The following is a 10,834-nucleotide window of genomic DNA, read 5'->3' as shown; positions in this document are numbered from 1 at the left end:
GGATGTGGATAGAAAACAGCCCAGCAGGAGGCTTCTCTGAACTTTATCAGCTCTGCAGGAAGGGCCAATTAGACAACAGTGATGCTCAAAGTTAAAAGGCGCACAAACAACAGTGACCGACGATGGAATCTGTGAAATTATTCGTGCATTCTTCATGGTTCACCTCTCTGGTGGAAACTTATGCACCCCTCACTGTTTTCCATTATTCCCGCACTTGTAATCTGTAGCGGAGCGCGCAGAGGTGACCGTGATACCTGTTGCATCCCTTTTCTCTGGAGGTCTCGTTATATAACATGTATGCAGCCGTGTGAGGCAGCCAGTCGTACAGCCAGAGGATATTTACCAGTCGTGAGTGATACAAAAAGACGCAAACACACACACACACACACACACACACACACACACACACACACACACACACACACACATACACACGCGCGCACACACACACACACACGGTCAGTCTGGGGTCATTCTGAAACAAAACTATGAAACAAAATTGCTGCCGAGCTGCTGAGCAGACTGCAGCCCCGCTCACCAGATGCACTTCACTAATTTTAGATTAAAAAATATCTATTTCTAAAGTAAATAGCATCTGCTGGAAGTCTGTCAGTGTGGGATTTGCAGTCCGGCTAAAAGCTGGTCGATGGATGCCAACATTAAGGGTCGCTCGCTTGCGTGTGTATCTGTGTTCATCCTCGAAAGTGAGCTGTCTGGATGCTCAGCAGGAACATCCTTCAGTGGCTGCAGTGAGACGATACACACAAGTAGATTCGGAGGAGGATGTGGAGGAGGATTTCGGACAGCCTATCTCTCTTCCTGCTGCCTCGCTCTCTCAGTCACTATGATCTCACTCCCTGCGATGAACATAGAAAACAGTGAGGATCATCTAAAAGGTGACTGTCACCATATATCAGTGGTATGGAGACATTCCCCTGAGGATCTACCTGCTGCCTAAAAACAGAACAAACCTTAGTACACAGAGTCCTCCAACACAAACATGCTCTTTATACAAGCAGGAAAACAGAGTTTTGTTGTGTCTGACTGTGGACCCTGAGGGGGATCCAAGAAATTACATACAATTATGATTATTACAAATGAGCTTGTCCCGTTATGTAATCCTCTAATGGAAGATGCAATTACACACAGTTCCTGTGTTTTATTGCTTTTCATTTTAACATTAAAGGGACATTAACAAATGTACGGATTTGCTCCAAAGCAGAGGACTGACCAGGCAGAGCCCTAAAATGATGTATACATATATACACACATATAGATAGATAGATAGATAGATAGATAGATAGATAGATAGATAGATAGATAGATAGATAGATAGATAGATTTTATTTATCCCAAGCTGGGAAATTACAGTGTAGCAGCAGCATTACACACAGAGACAATAACAACATAATGAAATAAAAAGAACAACCTACACATATTAAAGCAAGATGAAATGCAATATAAATAATGTATAAAAATGTATAAATAAGCAGTATTAATTGTAGTGCAAAATAAAATATATGGTGCAGTGAACAGATAAAGTTAAAGTGGTTTGGGGCTGTGTGACGGAGAATCTTTTAACTTTTTAAAATGGCGATAACCAAAATCACGCCACAGAATTTTTCCAGCTGCAGGTGTTGACAAAATCTAGTCAAAGCCACAACAATCTGTTTTGTCTGGTTGGTGCTCTGGCTTTACTTTCAACAAAGGACCTCGCAGTCGGTTATTCAAGGGAGAAAGCACAGAGTGTCTCCACAACACTGTGTGCTCCTTAATCCAAAATGGGACAAATGTAGAATTTTTGCAGTTACATAAAGCATGTTGACAAATGTCTTCTTGAAGCTGAAAGTCACCTTACTAACACTTTCTTTTAATGCGGTAAGTTATGGAGGGCTGAAAATGCCCAAATCAAAAGGCAATAAAGAAAATAGTAGCTAAATACAGAGGCAAATTAAAGCAGAAATATCAATTAATGTCACATTGTATAGATTAATTAATGCATATATTTATTTTCTATTTTTATTCTTGGTGCATTTAATTGCACAGTATAATTTGTTGAGGCATTCTTGCAATTCTTCGTTCACCTCTGATTTTGGCGGTTTAAGTCCTCCAGAGTAATGCGCTTAAAAAGCCACACAAGCATGCACGCCATCGTACAATTCATTTACATGACAAAAAGGGGGCATTTATACTGTATATGTGCTGCACATACAGAAAGAAACAAAAGGAAAAGGAAAAAAGCGCACACACAAGCAGTTTCTTTATATACCACCTTGGTATGAGAGGCTGTTGAAACTACTGTGATGTTGAAAAAAAAGAGAGAATATGAAAAATAATTAGGCACATTTTCCCTCCAGCCTTCTGTACCTTCTATTCCGAGTAATACAACAATACCCAGCATCCTGTCACTTTGGTTCCAGCTTCCTGTTTTGATGCGGGCGTCGCATCTAGCGAGGGGAGGTTACACATACATCCCCTGCTCTCTGTGTGGCTAAAGGTTTTCTCACAAATTAAGAACCGCACGGATCAAACCAGTCACTCAAACGATTAGCTTCCAGTTGAGAGCAAGAACCGTCGCTGAACGAGCAATAACTCATCAGCCATTCAACGTCCGACATGTTTGCGATCCCTCGGTGACACAGATGCCAGATGCATTTACTGTCACCTCTGAAACATTAGGAGCTCTCTGACGCCACGGAGGCGACGGGAGTGGCACGAGCGTTTTCCAAATTGGTTTAATCTTGTCATTTCATCAGTCAGTAGACATGCGCTGTGATTTGACAACATGTCCCACTGCTAGCAGGTGATGTTTTGAGTAATGTGGATTTAGGGATGATTGCTGCCCCTGGAAATTATTCATTAGCCAAGCGGTGATTATTAATACGCTCGCTGAAAATCGTTTTCGCTGCCAAATCAGTGCTCTTATTATGAGCTTTACTTTTTCTCACTTACTCACGGATGCTTTTCTACCGAAAGTGTTACATCCAGGCTCGCAGGAGAGGCTGCCACTTCTGCTCAGCCCTCATGAGAGGCCTTGTGAAAAATATGGTATGCCGTCGTATGATGATGCTGATTGCACTGTTTATTGGCCAAATAAAGACGGTGTAGATGAGGAGGAAAGATCCCCGAGAGGGCGGCGGCCGCACACAGGAGCGGGTGACGGCTGCGCTTCGTTGGCTGCCTCAATCCTCTTACCTTCCTGTTTTCTCCTAAGAAGGCTGTTTAGGCTGGTTGTGAGTAGAACCCACTGCTGCGTTATGTAACGTTCCAGGAATAAATGGCCTGAGGTGGTGCGCGAAAAAACCTTGTCTCAGGTTGCAGGTGATTTCTCAGAGTAAACATTTTCTTCGGGGAATTCAGCCCGCAGAAATTCTGCCGAGATTAAATACCGTATATATGCATGGTTATTAGAACGGCGTGTTGCAGGGATCCTCGGCTCTTGTTAATGTGTAAACCTGTAGGAGATAGCGTGCAAGGGAGTGGGAGAGGACTCTTTGTGTGCGTGTGTCACAGCCACACTGTGATTCACATGTTCTTTTTGCAGAGATCGCACATCTTTCCACATCTCCCACCTTCTTGCGCTGCTATTGCTGTCAGGAGGCTTGGCAGGTCCGGATGAATACCTCACGGTTGACCTTTGCCGCATCCCAAACAGGCAAGATTCCCCCTCAGAAAACCGTGGCGTAGTTTTAGAAGCGTGACCGGATTAATGACGTCTGTCTTGAAGGTCACACATGTCAGCACATTCCTTGATAGTTTCACCTGAAATGATGAGAGATTTCAGGACCGCGGCTCGGCATAGGCCATATATCAGGGAAGCTGTTGAAGCTCGAAGGGATGTAAACGTACCGCCAGCTATATTTTGGATCACAACGTTGCGTTGTGTTTAATCATTTTTTAAAAACTTGAAGCGTAAACGGACAACTTTTCAACTCCTTATGGTGTTTACTGTGCTGCAGCTAACAGCCTGGCTACAGTCCAAAGATAAAAAACAACTGTAAGATTCCAAATTTGACCCAGAAACCCTGATCCCAGTGGTCTGAAAAGGCAGAGTCAAACAACTGGTGCATTAATAAGTAGCAGGTTTTGTTACTTACTGATCTAGCAGAATGAATGCCAGTTTTGAACCACCTCAAGTCCCGCTGGTGAGATGAAACACATGAGTAAGGGACAGTGGCGGACTCAGGCTGTTTGAGGGTCAGGGGTGCACAGTTGTTTCAGTTGTTCCACCGTTACCAGGGGATGGTGACCGGGTCAAACAATGCCTTTTCCTGTTTTGTTTTAGCAATGGCAGACGCGCTTCCTTTGTGCTGTAATTCAACCTCAGGGAAAACACTGAGGCCAGTAGCAGGCCGACAAGGATAGAAAGCAGAGAAAGCGAAGTTTATAGAGGAACCAGTCTACGTATACGTGTTATAATTTCATCTGCAGCCATTACCCTGTGGGATCAGTATATACATGAGAGTGATACGTTAAAGCAAGAAAAAAAAAAAAAAAAGTCTAATGCAAGTTTAATTCATCACTTCTGTAAACCATCATGGCCTTGAATATGTTTAAACCAGTCTCACCAGCTGCTCTCTGAATGTGAATGAGGCATGAAGGGCTTCATCTCTGATAAAGACCTCCAGTGGTTTGTGCAGACATTCAGCAGAGGGAGGCACCTTTAAAATTCACTTCCAGGACCCCAGAGAGTCGGCTTCCTGCAATAACACTTGAGTGAATTAGATCCTCCACCTTGTTCGAGGAAGGGGACTCATTTGTCGCTGGCTCGGAGCAGCTGATGTTCAGGATGCTTTGGTGTTATTTGGTTAACTGCCTTGTTGACCGGCGGCCACAGCTTGGATTTAAGAAAGATAGATGAGGAACACAATGCAGCAGGTGAGTGTCCTGGCCTAAAGCAAGTCAAGTCTTGTCTCGTCTGAAGCAGTGGGATCATTTGACCAGGCTCTCTGATACGTCATCATCTAATATCACCGGCCACAAAACTGTCAAATTCATTTTTTGTCTTCCTGTACAAGGAAAAAGTGGAGCAGTGACTCAGAACCCGCTGATGAGTCACACCACATCAAAAGGTCGTTGCAATTAACAATTACACTATCGCATGATGTCGATTAGATGGAAAATGGGTAGTGAATCATCTGCTTGTGAAATTTCTTTCATGATTTTTTTTTTTTTTTTTTACGGGGTACATCCACACTAAAGATGCAATCAAGAGGCAGCGTGATTGTCATTACAAAAGTACAATGGTTTGAAGGAGGAAAAAACAAATGAAAAATGTTGCTATTCTAACATTAAAATTTCAGCACCTGAGGATGGTGCTGGGTAACCAACATGGCTGCCAGCCCTGCAACAGCTACCATTACTAGAAACCGACTAATTCAGTTTGATGTACATTAACTACATACACCACTGGATATTTTTAGTGTTTGAGGCGACAAAAAAAAAATGACATCTTGACGATGGGAAGTCTGGACATCTGCAGCCGTGTTTGTAGACACAAAACCTGGTGTTTTTTTTAGTTTTTTTTACGAGACCTCGGGACATTTCAGTGCCTAAAGAAACATAACGTCGCAACATAACGAAATGTAAAGCTTGAATTTATCTGTGGTGTTGTAGAAAAGTACAAAAATGTATTCTGGCAAAATGGGATGAAACGACACATTATTATGATGATGTCAGTCTCTCTGCGGGTCCAATTTGTCAAGACTGAAACATCTCAGCAACTCTGAGTGATTATGTGCCATTATTATGTGACGTTCCTATAAGCCAATGTTAGCTCGTTGATCTAAGAGGCGAACATGGTAAACATCAGCATGCTGGCGATGCCATCACGAGGATATTGGCATGCTAAGCCTTTTTATTGAGCCCAAATCACTACAGTGTCATTACTTGTCACACAGCTGCTGGCATGACTCTGACTTAGAAATAAAGTTGCCAAACACCACATCTTGTTTTTTCTTTGCTCTGCTGTTTATACAGCCCAACTATTGGAAGTGAACTGTTAGTATTCAAGGTATCCCTCTGTATCCTGCCACCGGGCCAAGTGCTCATTAGAGCATTCAATTTGAATTTGCCTTTGGCGTCGTTCCCTGCTATTTTTGCGTCAGCCTGCAGAGTGCAATTGTGGACTTTTATTATCGCACAAAACATCTCTGTTTATTTACCGTGAGTGGGTTTTTTTTTGTTGGCACGGAGCGCTGCTCTCTGAGATGCTGCACATCATTTCCAGGAAAAACAACAAAAAAAAAAACTGGAGAAAGAGAAAGAAGACAACTTCTGATCATTTAATTTATACTTTCAGTCGTGATTGATTCTCTAGCAATGTATTGCCATTAGTTGAAAATGAAAATGTCTTTACATATAAAACCTCCTAAAGACATCGTTGTACATAATGGGCATGGCTGACTTCTTAGTACTTAACAGTGTAAAGCACTTTATTAGAGCAGCTGTAAGAGACCAAGACAAAGCTCTGTGTCTCCCCGAGAGAGCCAGAATAAGGAGACGGAAAAGCTATTTTCTAAGGTGTTCACAAAATGTAGGATTCCAAAATATCTTTTCAGTCTTCTGACATCGCGTTTAATAGTTCAGATCATAGCTACAGTATAAAGCCGTTCAGTGAAGGATCCTGTTGTGACATCCATCAGCTTCTGGGGGTTACAGATTTCAGAGTGAGTCATCGGGCTCTGGTCCACTATCATCCTCCTCTGCCTCTGGACCTGGCATGCTCTGCCAGTCAAATGAACCTCTTCAGGCTCCACCGCCAGAGGGAAAAAAACAAAAAAACAAGTGACTGACACAGCCCTAAATTTAATGTCAATGTGGAGCATGACATGTGGCAGGCATGGCCCTAACAGCCCAGGAGCATGACATGGATGTGGACAGCCGAGGAGGTGGTTGTTGGACACTTTTCAGACAGCGTCCTTGTGTTACCCATCGTTGTCTAACTTTGTCAGGCCTGTCTCACTCGCTGTCTCTTCCCTATCATTGTGGTGACAGCTGACACCTGTTGGTCCTGTGAACCGTTGTTTGCTCTCAGTCTTCCTCTACCTGTCGCTCTCTATGTGTCTCTCTCTCTCGTGTTGTCATGGTGAATTGCCATGAGGGAGAACTCTGCCCTGACCATCTGGTGAGGGCTTTTTTGGGGGGGTGGGCGGCGCTCAGCCATTTCGCTTGCCATGATGGTGCTCTGTGGCAAACGAACCTAAACATGTCCCTCTCTCCATAATCACACAAGACCACAGGAATGTTCTGCCCACCAGCTTCGTGTCCAAAAAAGACTGTGACTCTGGCAAAACAAGCCCACTAACAGGTTGCCTGACCGTTATCATCCCATGTGAATAAAACGGAATTTGCATCTTAATTGGAACCACAAGTTGGAAAAGGTTATTACTCAAGAGAACATCCATTTACACGACTATGTCAGTTTACTAAAATTCAGAGGAATATTAGAGACAGATACGTCTCCTACTTACTTTTCAGATTAAGATTCTACTTTAAAGGTGCAATATGTAAGAATTTGCCATCTGTCAAATTAACACTCCAAACAAAAAGCTCATAGCATTTCTACAGTGTAACTGCTAACTACTGCTAGCCGTAGCTACCCATATAGCTAGTTAGCCAAGGCAGCTATGCAGCTAACCAGAGGACAGGAGCACAGGAGCTTTGTACCGGGATCAGGGCTAGCTAGGGCTAGCCGGTTAGCATGCTGACTTTTGTAGACATCTCTGCAGCACAATACAAAGACATCATAATGTCAAATGTCAATTTCTTCGCCTGCACATCGATGAAGCACTAACAATTTAATAATCTAACATTATAGAGGAGGACATTTCTCTGTGGAAGTAATTTCATTTCGGCACTTTCAGTATATTTAAGTGACAGTATCACAATAACACTGGGTACTTTTTCCATCATGGTTTCCTTTTTTCTTTCATCTCGTCTGTCATTTTTAAAAAAAATGATCTGTACATGTACTATGAAACAGCCATCAGACAGTTTGACACATTATTCCTCCCTTGAAAACCACCGTCCCTCTGTGCCAAGAGCGCGCAGCTCCTGCAACATTTGGTGTTTATGTATGGCTCTTTGAGGGCTTATCCTTCGGAGGGTCACAATGGGGTCTGAAGCCGATCACAGCTGACACTGGGCATGAGGCAGGGTACTCCCTGGAGTAGTTTCTAGTTTATCATGCTCACTAAAATAATTAGGACAGTTCTTTTCCAGAGACTGCAGATTCCCCCCTCAGAAGGTATTTGCTTTCCAATTATTTCTTTATTTATTATTCATTCTCTCCTAAATATGATAAGACAGCAGATGTGACCTGTCACCTACTGCAGTGGAGAGTGTTGGCTAAAACTCCTCTATCAGTGTCACAGGCCGCCTAGACTGTCTGAGACAGGAAGAGATAAACACAGTTGTCTCCAACTCACTGTCGGCTCCTCAGTCCACACAGATCGCAGTCTTGCTAAGCCCTCTTCTTCACTTGCTTTATCTCCCGTCTGAGACAAAAACTACTTTAATTGACAGACCTATCTGCCCAATTTTCTTGTTGTTGAACTATGGTATTTTTGTAGCTTACATCCCAGGAAAAAATACTTGACGTGAACTGTTTATCGCATTACATTCTACTGTGAAGTAAGGTATGCATGTTTTTCTCTTTGTGCAAACCAAGTTTTATGCCTTGAGGCATGAACTCAATTGATACACTGATTAGGTTCTTTAAAAATGTCTGGAACTGATAAGATGAAACTCTTAAAAAATAAACTTTGTGGGGCTATGATTGTGTTCGCTGCAACGCTTGTGATGGATAATAACTGCTCCCATCATGCTTTGCTGCCTCTCTCAGGTGAGTGTCTACATGCGATCCATATCCTTTGGGCATCTCTGCTGATACAACCCAAAGCAGAGGAAAATATGAAGCATCATTTGTTTTCTTCTGTGTTATAACTGCGTCTTAAGGAATACTATTGTTTTTGGATACAGTGGGTTTAAATTGAGGAACACATGTTGCCTGCTTGAGGATTTCAGTCTTCAACTTTGAACTTTATTTGTCCCCGAAGGGCGATCAGTTTCAGCAGCAAGACGTAGACAAACAAAATACAAAAAGCCTACATGGGGGGAGGGGCTGAATGTTGCAGCCTCGGGGAAAAGAGCGAGTCGACCCTCCAGTTATAGAATTGCACGCAAGAATAAAGTGATGAATTGTGCGACTTCAATAACAGCATCCCTAATATAAACAAATAGGTCCCTACGATGAGTGCGACATGTGCATGTGAGTCCCATTCAACAACATTATGTAAACAACATAACTGACAATGTCATCATAAACATAAACATCAGTGTCACCATAAACACATAAAACACGACACAGCCAAGGCCGGGGACATCGTGAACATCGACGAACAGTGTTGCACGGCCATCATCTTCAACAGCATCATGTTGACTGGTGACATAGTGTATGTGCAGTGCACTCCACAGACAGACAGCAGGCAGGCGTCCATAAGTGGACTAAACCAGACTCAGACTGAGTCTCATGGGCCTGTCCTTCACTCGGTGACTCAGCGAGAGAAAGTCAAGCCAATTAAAAGTCGATGCAGAGAAAAACTCATGCAACAACTTGAAAATGTCTCTAACATTTCAGTATAATACATTAGAATTTCTGTTGAACAAATGAAAGAAATTTACTAAAATGATCAACAGAACGTGGAGGAACAACGGACATTATGACGTCTATGTGTTAGCATAGCGTGCTAACCGGCTAGTCCTGGCTCGTCCCCGTCCAAAGCTCCTGTACCAGCAGTGTACACTGCTAACTGTTACATGTAGGCTTGTCACTGCACTGAGCCAAGACATTACAGTTCCACACAAAACTCCCTGTAAAACCACAATTAGATGTTTTTTACATTTTGGTTTTTATCTCCCTTCATGTTAAAGGAGAACTTCGGTCGATTTAAACATGCAGCTTCATTGCTCAAGCTACCCTTGACTTGCCAGTACCGAAGACGCGAACAAATTTGGTCCAACCATTACAGAGCTCCGTGAACGGAGACTTAGCATTGAACGCTAACAGCATGGGGTCAGAACTTTGCACTGTGTTTTAAGCGTCTTAACATGCTCCACATCTCACACCAAAAGTTATGCAACATCAGCAGACACCTTAGCACACAGCACTGTAGCGTGTATGACTCAAACTGAATAAAAAAGTAGTTAAAACAGTGTGTTTGTGCAAGCAGCTACTTACCTGTTTGTTGACATCCGTGTCTTCCGGTAGCTAGACCAAACTAGTCAATCCGTCGAGCGTGCACTTACTCCCTCACTGGCGGAGACGGAAACGTAATCCAGCATTTTCGTGTTTATGTTCATAATGTACATGTCCATGTTACAGCCTGTCATGAGCCATGAGCCTTACAATAGCCTGTTAAGCCTGTTAAGTGCACACTCGATGGATATGCTAGTTTGGTCTAGCTACCGGAACACACGGATGTCAACAAACAGGTAAGTAGCTCCTTGCACAAACACACTATTTTAACTACTTTTTTATTCATTTTGAGTCATACACGCTACAGTGCTGTGTTGTAAGGTGTCTGCTGATGTTGCATAACTTTTGGTGTGAGATGTGGAGCATGTTAAGACGCTTAAAACACAGTGTAAAGTTCTGACCCCATGCTGTTAGCGTTCAATGCTAAGTCTCCGTTCACGAAGCTCTGTAATGATTGGACCAAATTTGTTCGCGTCTTCGGTACTGGCAAGTCAAGGGTAGCTTGAGCAATGAAGCTGCATGTTTAAATCGACCGAAGTTCTCCTTTAATTCAGAAAAAGCAGCCATACATTTATT

This window comes from Sparus aurata, chromosome 18 (assembly GCF_900880675.1).
Source record: "Sparus aurata chromosome 18, fSpaAur1.1, whole genome shotgun sequence".
Classification (NCBI taxonomy): Eukaryota; Metazoa; Chordata; class Actinopteri; order Spariformes; family Sparidae; genus Sparus; species Sparus aurata.
Note: the sequence above shows the minus strand (reverse complement) of the source record.